General features: G+C 38.8%; 1 pseudogene; it reads left to right on the top strand.

The window, feature by feature from the left end:
- The first annotated feature begins 13,125 nt into the window (after positions 1–13,125).
- Positions 13,126–13,625, top strand: LOC124515301 (U4/U6.U5 small nuclear ribonucleoprotein 27 kDa protein-like; annotated as a pseudogene).
- The last annotated feature ends 1,910 nt before the right edge of the window (positions 13,626–15,535 follow it).

The following is a 15,535-nucleotide window of genomic DNA, read 5'->3' as shown; positions in this document are numbered from 1 at the left end:
AGGATAGCTTAAAGGATCTCTTGGACAACATCAAACAAACAAGTATTTTGTATTATAGGGGTCCCAGAAGGTGAAGAGAGAGAAAGGGGAAGAAAACTTATTTGAAGAAACGATAGCTGAAATGTCCCTAACTTGAGGAAGGAAACAGACATCCAGGATCAGGAAGCACAGAGAGTTCCAAACAAAATGAATGCAAGGAGGTGCACAGCACTGCAATAATTACAATGTTCAAAGTCAAAGGGAGAATTTTAAAAGCATTAAGGTTATCATTCAGAATTGAAGGAGAGATAGAGTTTCCCCAGACAAACAAAAGTTAAAGGAATTCATCACCACCAAACCAGTCTTCCAAGAAATATTAAAAGGTCTTCTTTAAGTTTAAAAAAAGGCCATAATTAAAAGTAGGAAACTTATGAATAAAATGATGTAAAATATGATAATATACACATACAACATTGAAGGGGTAGTAAAAAAAAGTTCTTTTAGAATGTGTCTGAACTTAAATGACCATCAACTTAATATATATTGACAGCTTTATCCCATATATGAACTTCATAGTAACCACAAACCCAAACTCTTTTATATATACAGAAAAAAAAATAAAGAGAAAGCCAAGCCTAACACTTCAGAAAGTCATCACAAGGCAAGAAAAAGAACAGAAGAACTACAAAAACAACTATAAACTGATCTTAAAAATGGCAATATGTACACATCAATAATTACTTTACATTTAAATGGTCTAAATGCTCCAATCAAAAGACATAAGGTGGCAGATGGATAAAAAACAAGATCCATCTATACACTGACTACAACAGACTCACCTCACACCTAAAGACATATACAGATTGAAAGTAAGAGTATGGAAGAAGATGTACCATGCCAATAGAAGAAGAAAAAAAAAGCTGGGGTAGCAATACTTAGGACAAATAGACTTTTTAAAAAATATTTATTTTTGAGAGAGAGAGTACGAGCAGTGGAGGGGCAGAGAGAGGGGGAAATGGGATCAGAAGCGGTCTCTGTGCCAACAGCAGAGAGCCTGATGTGGGATTGAACTCACACACCATAAGACATGACCTGAGCCAGTCAGATGCTTAACCAACTGAGCCACCCAGGCATCCCACAAATAAGACTTTAAAACAAAGACAGTAACAAGAGACAAAGAGGGGCATCATATAATGATAAAGGGATCAGTCCAACAAGAGGATATAATAATTTCAAATATTTATGCACCCAACACTGAAGTATCTATATATATGAAGTATTAACAGACATTGAGGGAGAAATTGACAGTAATACATAGGAGAATTTAACACCCCACTTGCATCAGTGGATCGATCATCTGAATAGAGAGAAAAAAAATCAAGACACAGCATCTTTGAATGACCCACTGGACCAGATGGACTTAATAAATATATACAGAACATTCCATCCAAAAACAGAATATACATCCTTTTCAAGTGCACATGGAACATTCTCCAGGATACATCACATGTTAATCCACAAAACAAGTCTCAATAAACTTAGGAAGATTGAAATCACATCATCTATCATTTTCAAGCACAACTGTATGAAATTAGAAATCAATCATAAGGAAAAAAAACAGGAAAACCTCACAATGCATGGAGACTAACTACCATGGGTCAAAGAAATCAAAGAGAAAATAAAAAATACATGGAGACAAAAATGAAAACACAATGACCCAAAATCTGTGGGACAGAACAAAAACAGCTCTTAGAGGGAAATTTATAGCAATAAGGCCTAGCTCAAGAAACAAGAAAAATCTCAAACAATCTAATCTTAGATCTAAAGGGACTAGAAAGAAAAAAAAAAAAAAAGACCAAAGCCCAAAGTTAGTAGAAAGAAGGAAATAGGAGCATAAATAAATGAAATGAAGAAAAAACAAACAAACAAACAAACAACAAAAACCAATGAAACCAAGAGCTGGTTCTTTGAAAAGGTCAACAATTGATAAACCTTTAGTCAGACTCATGAAGGAAAAAAAGACACATAAAATCAGAAATGAAAGAGAAAAAAAGTAACAACCAACACCACAGAAATACAACAAATTATAAGAGAACACCATGAAAGATTATGCCAACAAATTATACAACCTAGAAGAAATGAACAAATTCCTAGAAACACACCATCTTCTAAAACTGAATCAGGAAGAAATAGAAAACCTGAATAGACTAATTACTAATAATGAAATTGAATAAAAAAAAAACCAACAAAAATCCAAGACAGATGTATTCACACGTGAATTCTACCAAACATTTAAAGAAGAGAGAAGATTTAATGCCTATTCTCAAACTATCAAAAAAAAAGGGGGGGGGAAGAAAGCTTCCAAGTACCTTCTATAAAACAAGCGGTACCCTGATACAAAAACCAGACAAAAATACTATAAGAAGGCAACAGGCCAATATCCCTGATGACAAAGAGGCAAAGGCCTCAACAAAATGTCAGCAAACCACATTTGACAATTCATTAAAAGGATCATTTACCACAGTCAAGTGGGCTTTATTCTTGGGAAGTAAGAATAGTTCAATATTCAGAAATCAACATGATACACCACTTCAGAGAAACAAGGGATAAAAAGCATATAATCTCAATAGATGCAGAACAAGCATTTGACAAAAGTCAGCAACAATTCATGATAAGAATGCTCAACAAGGTAGGTTTAGAGGAAACAAACCTCAACAAATAAGGGCTATATGTGAAAAACCCAAAGCTAACATCATACTCACTGGTAAAAACAGCTTTTCCCCTATGATCAGGAACAAGTGTGTATACTCTCACCATTTTTATTCAATATAGTACCAGAAGTTCTAGCCATAGCAATCAGACAAGAAAAATGTAAGACATCCAACTTGGTAAAGATGAAGTAAAACTCACTGTTTGCAGATGACGTGATACTATATATAAAAAACCCTAAGGACTCCACCAAAAACTATTAGAATAAGTGAATTCACTAAAGTTGCAGGATACAAAATTAATACACAAAAATCCATTGCATTTCTCTACTCTAATAAATAGCATAAAGAGAAATTAAGAAAACTCCATTTATAATTACACCAAAAAATAATAAAATACCTAGGAATAAACTTAACCAAGGAGGTGAAAGACCTGTACTCTGAAAATTAAAATATTGATGAAAGAACTTGAAGATGACACAAATGGAAAGATATTTCATGCTCACTGACTGGAAAGATTATTCTTAAAATGCTCATACTATCCAAAGCAATCTACAGATTCAGTGTAATTCCTATCAAAATACCAGTAGTATTTTTCACAGAACTAGAACAATACTAAAATTTGTATGGAATCACAATAGACCATAACAGCCAAAGCAATCTTAAGGAACAAAGTTAGAGCAATCACAATTATACAGTGATATAATATAAAGCTGTAGTAATTAAAACTCTATGATACTAAGAAAAATAGACACACAAATCAATGGAACAAAGGGCCCATAAATAAACCCATGCCTTATGTTCAATTAATCTACAACAAAGGAGGCAAGAATACACAATGAGGAAAAGACTGCCTCTTCAATAAATAAAGACTGCTGGGAAAACTGGACATCTACATGCAAAATAATGAAACTGGACCACTTTCTTACACCACACACAGAAATAAATTTAAAACAGATTAAACACCTAAATGTCAGACCTGAAAACACAAAACTTTTAGAAGAAAACATAGGCAATAATCTCTCTGGCATTGGCTTTAGCAACATTTCTCTAGATATGTCTCCTCAGGCAAGGGAAACAAAAACAAAAATCAACTCCTAGTACTACACAAATAAAAAGTTTTTGCACAGTGAAGGAAACCATCAACAAAACAAAAAAAGCAGCCCACTAAATGGAAGATACTTGCAAATGATTTATCAATAAGGGATTAATACCCAAAGTATATAAAGAGCTTCTACAACTCAACACCAAAAAAAAAAAAAAAAAGGAAACAAACAAACACCTATCCAATTTTTAAAAAAATTGGATACCTGGGTGGCAGAGATACCTGGGTGGCTTATTCAGTTAAGCATCCAAGTCTTGATTTCAGCTCAGGTCATGATCTCACAGTTCATGGGTTTAAGCCCCACATTGGGCTCTGGGCTGATGGTATGGAACCTGCTTGAGATTCTCTCTCTCCCTCTCTCTATTTCTGTCCCCCACTCATGCTCTCTTTCTCTCTCTCAAAACAAATAAACTTAAAAAAAAAATAGAGGACCTAAATAAGCACTTTGCCAAAGAGGACACACAAATGACCAACATAAATGAAAAACTGCTTAACATCACTAATCAGAGAAATTCAAATCAAAACCACATTGAGAAATCACCTTACACCTGTCAGAATGGCTGAAATGAAAAACACAAAAATAAGTGAATATGTGAAGAAAAAGAACGCTTGTGCACTGTTGATGGAATGTAAATTGGTACAGCCACTACAGAAAACAGTATGGAGTTTCCTCAAAAAGTCAAATCCATTATGATCCATCTATTCTGATACTGGGTATTCACCCAAAGAAAATGCAAACACCAATTTGAAAAGATATATGCACCTCTATGTTTATTGAAGCATTATTTACAATAGCCAAGATATGGAAGCAACCCTAGTGTCCATCCATATGAGTGGATAAAGTTGTGGTGTACATACACAAATACACAATAAAATACAACTCAATTGTTAAAAAAGGAGATCTTGCCATTTGCAACATCATGGATGGACCTAAAGAATATTATGCTAAGTGAAATAAGTTAGACAGGACAAATATCACATGATTTCACTTATATGTGGAATCTAAAAAAGCAAAACAAAAAAAGAAAAAAATGAACAAAAAGAAGAAACAGACCCAAAAATACCAGAAAGGTGGCCAGAAAGGAGGGGAGTAGGGGATGGGCAAAATGGGTGAAGGGGAGTGGGAGACACATGTTTCCAGTTATGTGAAGAAGTCCTCAGAATAAAAAGTACAGCATAGGGAATATAGTCAATGGTATTGTAATAGTGTTTTATGGTGACAGATGGTAGCTATGCTTGTGGTAAGCATAAGATATAAACTTGTTGAATCACTATCTTGTACACCTAAAACTAATATAACATTGTATGTCAACCACATCTCAATAAAAAAAAAAATTACCATGGACAATCTTGACCTTTTTTCTACCAGGTGAATTTTAACATCAATGTTGCATAAAACTTTTGGGAATTTTGATAAAAATACACTGAATTTCTAGAATAACGTGAAGGAAGCTGACATAATTAGGATACTGACTCTTCTTTTTTCATGAATACAATGCTTCTTCATTCAGATCCTGGGAGTGTATCCTTCAAAATCATTTCATAATATTCTTCCTAAGCGTCTTCTACATCTTTGGTGAGATTTTTAGGTATGAAGATTTTGAATGGGAAAATGAATCATAGCATCTGCACGAGACTTACAAACTTTTTATCCCAACTGCTTTGTCAACATGGAAAGGTCTATGAAAGCTGCATCTACTTGTAATTTCTGTGATGGTTGTGCTTTGTTTGGCCCAGTCCAGTCTCCATGCCCCCCCCCCTTTTTTTTTTAACCCTTGCTTTCTGCCTGAAAGGCCCAATCTGGTGGGGATTAAGCAATGAGAAGCACCAGTAGGACACTAGAGAGCAGGAGGGGAGAGCGTTTTGGATATTTCTTTCCTAGCATGTCCTGTTTCCCATAGTTCTGTTAGTAGCTGAATTCTTCCAGAGCTCAGCTCCTAGAAGGAAGCTACCATCCCAAACCCCCACCTCATACCAGGTTTTAGATAATGGTAAGTATAATTGAAATGATAAACGGTAAACACCAATTCCTGATCAGGCCTAGGAATGTTAATGACTTCGTATTGCTGTTAATCTTTAAGTGCCTCCTGAACCTCGTTGGCTCTTGGCCTTAACCTTACCCACACCACTGCAAAGGGTCTCTTTGTAGGTTTTCTTCAATTAAATCCCTTTGAGATGGTCATCTGTTTTCTGGTGGGATCCTAACGAACAGAACTTTACTAAAATTAAAATTGCTAAGGAGTCTAGACCTTCCTTAAGTAGTCTGGCTTTGCATTTCGTTTTGATTTTAATTTTCAACTACTTGTCTATTGGACGGGAGGTCATAAATCTGGCATAATCTAAGTTTAACCACTCTGATCAAATGACCAGAACCTGCGAATGTATCAGGTTAAATCAACAATCTCATGAAGTTGTCTGGTTAAAACAATCTCTCAAAATTTATCAGGGTTGATTTAACATAGTTGTCACAGATTTGCATTATGGTTATCAAAGTGATCACCTAGGTGGGCCTCATATCAAACTGTTTTTACTCTGACCTCCTCTTTAAGCAAGGACATGAAGAAGATATTTAGGAAAACTGAATGAGCATCCTATAAATGCACAATTACATTACTTGATTTAACAATTAGAAAAAGTGCTTGGGTAGAGAGGAGTTGACAGCTTTTTCCTCCTTACCTGCCCACCATATATAGTCGATTTGTGGGGCACTCCACAATCTTTGCATATTAAGACCCTTGAAAGTTCTTCAATGAAGCTCAAATGTCTTACTTTATGTTTTAATTTTAAAATTGAAATGAGCAGTTGCAAGGGATTTATGTTTCTCTTAAATGGCTAACTTAAGAGCTCAGACTGCTATTCCTGAAAAATGCCTTGTCACTCTCAAACTTCCACTAATGAGATGAATGTGTTAAAATCTCCTTCAGCAAATATGATTTACCACCTGCTCACTTTTTCAAACTAAATGAATACATAAGTAAATGTCACATAAGAATGGCATTTCCAAAAGTTTAATCCATTCCATTTGTTTTAGGTTAAAATGTAAAAGCTTTTATCCTTTCAAAAGGAAAACTGCATTTGAAATTAGCATAAATGAGAGTACCAAGAGTTTTAAAATTACCAAACAACCAAAGCAGTGAGAGAGGGACCTCTGCTGTTTAAAAATGGTGTTTAAAAAAATGGAAATAATCCTAAATGGGGTCATGCAACTTTCTTTCAAGATCCCAATAATGCCTCTTCAATAATATAGGTCCCTTTAGGGGAGAGTGGGGAAGGGATAAGAGAAGTCATTTCCAAACGTCACTTTTATTAAAATAAAGCAAAATTTAAAACCTAACTGCCAATAGGTTTTCACTGGATATTTTTTAGTTGTAAATTGGTCAGCTTGGGGCTTTGGAAAATAATAGTTCAGAAATACCACTGCAATATGATAAATACGTGTTTTAAATTTCAACAACATAGGCTATGGTTCAAGATCAGGCCAAAGCCTGTTAAGAGCAACATGCAAATAAGTTGCTTAATGCACATTGATGATAAATATTTTTAAAAGGACTTTGTGATTATAGGATCACAAACAATCACTAGTACACTCTATTAATCTAATGGCTCAGTTTTTTAGCTACCTAAATCATTTTGTTGTTGTTTTTTGTTTATCATTTGTTCTTTTACCACTAATTACTAATTATATGGTAAGTGAATCAATGTCTGTTTCTTAGTTTTCAGTTTATTACACTTTTCAATAAAATACCAAAACTAGGTTTTCTTGATCATTTAGGCATTATTTGATTAATCAATTAGGATTGACATTTTGTTAGTAATCTACAACCCAATGGATAGGGAAATAAATTACTTTTTAACATCCTTTCCTCAATAAACTAACACTACAAAAAAAAAAAAGCATGAAGCATTGAAAAAAAAAAAAAAAGAATTATAGTTTAGTGTTATAACAAAGAAACCATGCAAAATCCACAGGCTTTCCAGCAACTGTTTTTCATTCAGTACCACCATACTTAAGGAGCCTTTCCCATATTCATTTAGAGAGTTAAAATTGTTTTTGTCGCTAGCCAGAATCATGCCCGTGCTTAACTCCTTCCCATTCTGTTCCCGCATTAACAAGTTGGCCATTGTTCTGCATTTCTTTTGTTTACAGTTGCTCTTAAGTTCAATAAAGAAAGTTCTGGAAAGTAGGTATTGCAACATGCATCTTTTATTACCTGTCCTGGAGATATTTTCCTAAGAAATTCCATATGCCACTTACCAAACCCTCTCACATACTGGTTTGAATTTCACAACCTCAGAAATGGGGAAAGTTCTGATGCCCCTTCCCTTCTGCCCCCCTGCATAAAAAGGCAGAAGAGCTTAGAAAGGTAAAGTGATTTCCCCCACGTCTCACAGCTAGGAAAGGGCTTGGATTCCAACCCTAGAGAGCCTAGACCCACTGCAACTCCCCACGCAGCTTCCCCCCACCGTGAGCTGGGGACACTCTGGAGCTGTAGTTTTAACTGCTAGCGCACCGCTGGGCTAAAATGGTTGGTTGTCATGACAACATCAAGGCCGAACGGTTGGGAAGAAAACATTTAAGGGTTTTCACGAAAAGCGCTCAATATCCCAGATGTAACTAGGGTGAAGGAAGCTGTACCCTACAGGATCACGACTGGGGAACCTGGAGGACCAGGCTTCGATCGCTTCTGAGATAGGAAGGAAGCTTCGCTGCGGGGCCAGCCGGGCGAGGAGTGCCATCTCACCTGCTCGCTGCTCATGGCTGTGAGGACGCGTTCGAGTCACCTAGTGGCTTCACTATCGCTGCAGCCCGGCGCCCCTCAGGCAAGAGAAGTGGCAGCCCGGGACCCAGCCTGAAGCCTCTGCTCCCTCAGCGCAGAGACGGTCTAGCGTCCTGCAGCATTGGTTGCTAAGCAACAGACCTTCTCAGGCTCCGTTTCCGGTCATCTGTTGCTCCTGGGACAGCACCTAGGGAACTGGTAGTGGGATCCTGCAGGAGGCACTTTCCAGGGCACTCGGTGGCGCCTCTGAGCCAGTGTGGTGCACCCACCGAACAGCTGAAGGCAGAGAGGGTGCTTCTTCTGTCTTGAGAAGTGAATAATAGCCTTTGATTACTGATCATCACATTTCTATCCTCTTCTAACTTAACTAGGTGCTTGAACCCCTGCCATAACCCCTCCTTTAACTCTCTGTGCCTAAATCTCAAAACTAGCGGAATAAAATGCTTTTCTGTAGGAAGCAATATCATCTGCTAACTACTGAAGTTTCCATATCTTGGCTATTGCAGATAATGCTACAATAAACATAGAGGTGCATATATTTGAATCAGTGTTTTTGTGTCCTTTGGTAAGAGGGGAGATTACTGGATTTATGGTAGTTCTACTTTTAACTTTTTGAGGATACTCCATACTGGTTTCCACAGTGGCTGCACCAGTTTGCATTCCCAACAGTGCAAGAGGGTTCCTCTTTCTCCACATCTTCACCAACACTTGTTCTCGCAGGTCTTTTAGTCTAGTTATTCTGACAGGTGTAGCTCACGTGGTTTTGATTCACATTTCCCTGGTGATTAGGGATGTTGGGCACTTTTCCATGTGTTTGTGATCCGTCTGTAGGTCTTCTTTGGGGAAGGTTTATTCAGGTCCTCTGTCCATTTTTTAAATCAAAAAAATTTTTGGTGTTGAATAATTGAAGTTCTTTATATATTTGAAGATTAACTTTTCTATCATTTGCAAGGATCTTCTCCCATTCAGTAGGTTGCCCGATGGTTTCCTCTGTTTTGCAAAAGCTTTTTATTTCTGTGTAGTCCCAAGAGTTGACGTTTGTAGCTCTCTTGCCCAAGATTTGTCTCGAAAAATGTTGCTATGGCTGGTGTCACAGAGATTACTGCCTATGTTTTCTCCTAAAAGTTTTATGCTTTCAGGTCTCACATTTAGGACTTTAGTCCACTTTGAGTTTATTTTTGTGTATGGTGTCAGAAAGTGGTCCAGTTTTCCCAGCATAATTTTTTTTGATGTCTTTATTTACTTTTAAGACTGAAAGCATGAGCTGAGGATGGGCAGAGAGAGAAGGAAACAAGAACCGAAGCAGGCTCCGCGATGACAGCAGAGAGCCTGACACAGGACTTGAACTCACGAGAGATGTGAGATCATAACCTGAGCCAAAGTCAGACACTCAGCCAATTGAACCACCCAGGTGCCCCCCAGCACCATTTATTGAAGAGACAGCCTTTTCCCCGCTGTATATTCTTGCCTCCTTTGCTAATTAACATACACACCCCTATGTTTATAGCAGCATTATTTACAATAGCCAAAATATAGAAACCAAAGTGTCCATCAATAGATGGATAAAAAAAGACATAGTATCTATATACAATGGAATATTAATTGACCATAAAAAAGATAAGATCTTGGGGCACCCGGGTGGCTCAGTCGGTTAAGAGTCCAACTCTTGGTTTCGGCTCAGGTCATGGTCTCACAGTTTCGTGGGTTCAAGGCCCGCATCAGACTCCAGGCTGACAATGCAGAGCCTACTTGTGATTCTCTCTCCCCACCCCCCCTCACTCTACCATCTCTCAAAATAAGTAAGCTTTAAAAAAAATTTTTATAAAAGATAAAATCTTGCCATCTGTGACAGCATCGATGGACCTAGAAGAGATTATGCTAAGTAAAATGAGGAAGATAAATACTATAGGATTTCACTTTACGTGGAATCTAAAAAACAGAACAAATGAAGAAACAAACCAAAAAGTAGACTCTTTTTTTTTTTTTTTAATTTTTTTTTTTTCAACGTTTATTTATTTTTGGGACAGAGAGAGACAGAGCATGAACAGGGGAGAGGCAGAGAGAGAGGGAGACACAGAATCGGAAACAGGCTCCAGGCTCCGAGCCATCAGCCCAGAGCCTGACGCGGGGCTCGAACTCACGGACCGCGAGATCGTGACCTGGCTGAAGTCGGACGCTTAACCGACTGCGCCACCCAGGCGCCCCAAAAAGTAGACTCTTAATACTGAGAGCAAACTGGCGGTTGCCGGAAGGAAGGGTGATGGGAGGATGGGTGAAATAAAGTGAATTAATAGGTACAAATTACCAGTTATAAAGTAAGTCATGGAGATGAAAAAGCATGAGGAATATAGTCAACAATATTGGAATAATGTCGTACGGTGACAGATAGTGACTCTGCTTCCCGTGATGAGCACAGAGTAATGCATGGAATCGTTCAATAAATGTTTTACACCTGAAGCTAACCTAACAGTGCATGTTAATTATACACCAATTAAGAAAAAATGGGGGGCGCCTGGGTGTCTCAGTCGGTTAAGCTTCTGACTTCAACCCAGGTCATGATCTCAGTTTGTGGGTTTGAGCCCCACATAGGGCTCTGTGCTGACAGCTCAGAGCCTGGAGCTGCTTCAGACTGTGTGTCTCCCTCTCTCTCTCTGCCCCTCCCCTGCTCATGCTCTCTCTTTCAAAAATGAATAAAAACATTTAAAAAGAAAAAGAAGAAAGATAGGAGTCAGGGGTTAGTGAAAAATTGGAGCAGAATGAAGTTTTAAGATAACTACTTGGCAGGAAAGCAGAGAGAATGGAAGTGATCAAGGACATACAGGAAAGATCATTTGAAGTTGAAGCCTCCGAATTAGTAGTGACAAAAACCTGAACTCCAAAGACATTCAACAGACCAGGCTCAGGTTCAAAGAAAACCAACATATGACACATTTCCCAGGCTGGTATCACAGAAGGATAACTATTGGCTCACAAACTGGCCCCCACACAGGGAGGAGGCACGTCATCCCAGATTGGTAGGTGACAGGTTTCACATGCAGGGGAACTTACATACTAGACTTGTTTTTCCGCAGCCATAAGACGAACAGACTTCCACACCCACCCACCCGCTAGAATCTTCAGTTTATACAGAGGCCTTAACAAGGTTCAGTCACATCCAGATGGGCTCAACAGCAGATTGCTCCCTCATTTGGCATCCTTGAAAACGGTGTCAGCTGTAGAAAGCATGGAAAACATGGGCAGAACGTGCATTCCAAGGTGGGGGAGGGGGGGGCTAAAAGGAGCCTCCAGATGCCTGGGTCCAGTTTGTGGCCCTTTGATGACCTCTTTCAACAACAACAGAGCAAGAGAATGGAGACTCTGAAAAGAGTGAAGTTGAAATTAAGAATCTCAGAACCTAAAATCAATAAAGGAAGAAAAGGCTATTCAGTGGCAATAAAGGAGCTCTTAAATAGGATAGGTGGGCATCTCAGTGAGAGAGAGACGTGGCGGGAGAAACTACTGTCGAAGCAGAAAGAATAGGAGTGAGGGTATTGACGCTGCGATTTCAGAAGTGCAATTCCAGGCATTGACATGGTCCCCCATGTGGCCATGGAAATGGGTGCCTGTAGTGAAGGACTTTGGTCATGAAAGATCAAGGAACTAAGCTTGATTAAGGAGTTTCACTTTAGCTAAGGCTATAGCTGTTCCCACGGATGCTGAGGTAAGCAGAGTGGAGGGGAAAACTGTGAGCTGAAGTCCTCAATGAATCAAGTAGGAGAGAAGATGTTATGAGCCTAAAATTAGTAAGAACTCTTTGCTGGAAAACAGATGATAAATATTGTAGACCCCATCTCCTGAACTTGGAACGTGGAAGAATGGAAAATCCCACGTAGAAACAGAGCCTTCAAGGAGATAAATTACAGTAAAATCCTGGAGGTAGGGGTAGAGTTCCAAGAATGGGTTGAAGATATAGTGTGTTTTTGTAGCCCAGGGGTACAGTGAAAAGATCTGAAAGCCAGTAGAATACTAGAAAGTTGATTCTTCAGCCAAAAAGAAACAAAAACCTACTTAAAAGGTAAAAGCATGAGAAGCTAAAACATTAGCTGGAGGGCTTATACCACAGGCGATGCTAACCACGAGATGTGAAGGTGGGATTGGTTTAAGTGGCTGCCCGTGTGCTGCCAATAGAACTGTTCCCAGCAGTTCCCAGGTATTTAAAAGGAATTTGGCATTCTTGATAGAAAGCCAACATCAACTGGATTGCTTCTTGCAGAGTACTGGTCACACAAACAGGCCAGCAGGGGACAGATGGATTCACAGCAACCGTCTGGACAGGGATGACCCTGAAAAGGCCCATTCACTTTTCACCCTTTTCCCCATCTGCAAATTTTCCTCCTTCCATCCTCTGCTGTTCTCACCGCCCGTTCACTCCACCGCAAAAGTCATAGTAGAAATGAACAACCATCCAGTGTTCTGTCTACGTTTTTTCTGCTAGACCTCCGTTTGTAGCTCCTCTGGGTGGTCACTTGCTCATTCACAGAATCTTGTTTCTAAACTTGTCTTCTGACGATTCCCCATGGGTCGTAACCGCAGCCGTTCTCCACGGAGGGAGCGCAGGCGGTCCCGGTGCACATCTCTTAAGAGAGAACGCAGGCGCCGAGAAAGGTCCCGGTCCCGGGAGAGAGATCCTCGACGGAGCCACTCTGGATCTCCGCACAGAAGAGGCTCCAGATCCCCAAGATGGCATAGATCCACATCTCCCTCCCCTTCTCCACTAAAAGAAAGAAGAGATGAGGAAAAGAAAGAAACAAAAGAAACAAAGAGCAAAGAACGTCAGATTACTGAGGAGGGCTTAGAGGGCAAAACAGAGGAAGAAATCGAAATGGTGAAGTTAATGGGATTTGCCTCTTTGGACTCCACAAGAGGGAAAAAGGTGGACGGCTCTGTAAATAAATGCCTATGCCATAAATGTATCTCAGAAGAGGAAGTACAGGCAGTATATGAATCGAAAAGGCGGATTCAATAGACCTTTGGTTCCGTTCTCATTGCATGAGAACTAAAATGTTAAAGAATGGGGTTTTTTCCTCATCTTGCTCAGAAGAGTGGAATTTGTATTTCATATTTAATATTCATAAAAAAAAACATGATCACAGCCTTTACTCGCTGTAAAAGTAAGAAAATGTTATTTATTACATGTGCATTTCACTTACCCTGACTCAAAAAAAGAAAGGTTAATATATTTTTTCTTTTAGGAAATGTCATTTGGGGCAATCGTCAACCCCAGTTTTTTGTTCTTATTGTTGTGGGAGCTGTGTATGTTTTTTCTTGGATGCTCGTTAGGATTTTTGAAAGCACGTAGAAGTAATTTGGATGTAAGTTTCTCAAATAAAGCAATATTTCTACCCTTTAAAAATAAATAAACAAACGTGTCTTCTGTGGGGCACCTTTGCCAGAGTTATGGAAGAAAAAACAGTTTTATAAAAATTGGCAGACAATTCTTTCGTATTTGTCCCTTATTGTGATCCCTGTCAAGCAAGAGAAATGTCACTCCTGGGACTGAATTTCCCTAGTAATTCTCACAGTAATCAGTACTATCACCAACAAGACCACAGCCGAGATGTCATCCCCTGTCCTCACCAGTCAAAACCCTGACAAAATCTGATACATTTCAAAAATCGTTAGGAATGAATTTTAGCTTCGATGTGTTAGACCATTGGATCTCTCAAATTATAGAAAGGCACTTTATCACTCTATTACTTATCTCCTTGAAAGATTCCCTTATGCACATAGTGTTTAACTTGGGTAGAGATATATGTATGCTTTTGAATTACTAATCTAAAAATATGGAAGTTCACTTTAAATTTTTTAAATGTTTTTTAATTTATTTTTGAAAAAGAGACAGAGTGTGGGCAGGGAAGGGGCAGGGAGAGGGAGACCCAGAATCTGAAGCAGGCTCCAGGCTCCGAGCAGTCAGCACAGAGCTGATATAAGGCTCGAACTCACAAACCGTGAGATCGTGACCTAAGCCAAAGTCGGATGCTCAACCAACTGAGCCACCCAGGTGACCTGGAAGTGCACTTTAAGAGAAGTTATCTGGGGAAAGAAATTGTTAACCAACTATAAAAGACCAAATGGAGAACAGAAATTGACTTGCTGATATTTTGGTTCCCTAGGTGTCAATTTCAGCTGCATGTATGATTTTGTGTTTTCTCTCATGGTTTGGGTGGGTTTTTTTCTCTTTTAAAAAACTTTTGTTTATGTATTTTGAGAGAGAGAGAGAGAGTGATGGGGCAGGGGCAAGAGAGGGAGACAGAGAATCTTAAGCAGGCTTCACGCTGTCAGCGTGCAGCCCTATGTGGGGCTCGAACTCGCTAATCATGAGATCATAACCTGAGCCTAAATCAAGAGTCCATAGCTTAACTGGCTGATCAGGGGCACCTGGGTGGGTTTTTGTTTTGTTTTGTTTTTTAGTGATTTTATTACACATGAACCAAATGCTTGCTTAAGGATATTATGCCCAAATTTGTGCTGATTCTAAGGAAATTTTTTTTATCAGAAATTTATTTTCAGATAAAGTATATTGTATAAGCTGCTGAGTTTTGACTTGTTGTGTTGTAATTTGTTACTACTTATTTTCTTTGCCCCCTTCTTTTGAAACCGTAGCTTGTGTAGAGAGGAAAAAGTGCTGATATGTTATACATGCTCCTTTTAAGCAACGTGGCAGCTTTTTATTTTTGTGGGTCATGGTATGAGGTTGAAAAAATTGAGTGTACAACTTAAAGCAGAGTCCAGCATCTGGTATTCTTTTCTCTGCCCATTCCCTTTTCTCTTTGTGAACCTATACTCCTCCTTATCTTCCTTATCTTGCTTAGTTGACAAATATTTCTTGAACACCTGCTGTGGGCCAGGCACTGGTCTAGGCATGGGAGAGAGAGGGTGCAGCCAAGATCCCAGCTTCTATTCTAGGAGAGAGAAATTGAAAATTA

This window comes from Lynx rufus, unplaced genomic scaffold (genome assembly GCF_022079265.1).
Source record: "Lynx rufus isolate CCGP_SWC_20201006 ecotype Redwood Valley unplaced genomic scaffold, mLynRuf1.p SCAF_2, whole genome shotgun sequence".
Classification (NCBI taxonomy): Eukaryota; Metazoa; Chordata; class Mammalia; order Carnivora; family Felidae; genus Lynx; species Lynx rufus.
Note: the sequence above shows the minus strand (reverse complement) of the source record. Positions and strands in the feature narration are given on the sequence as shown.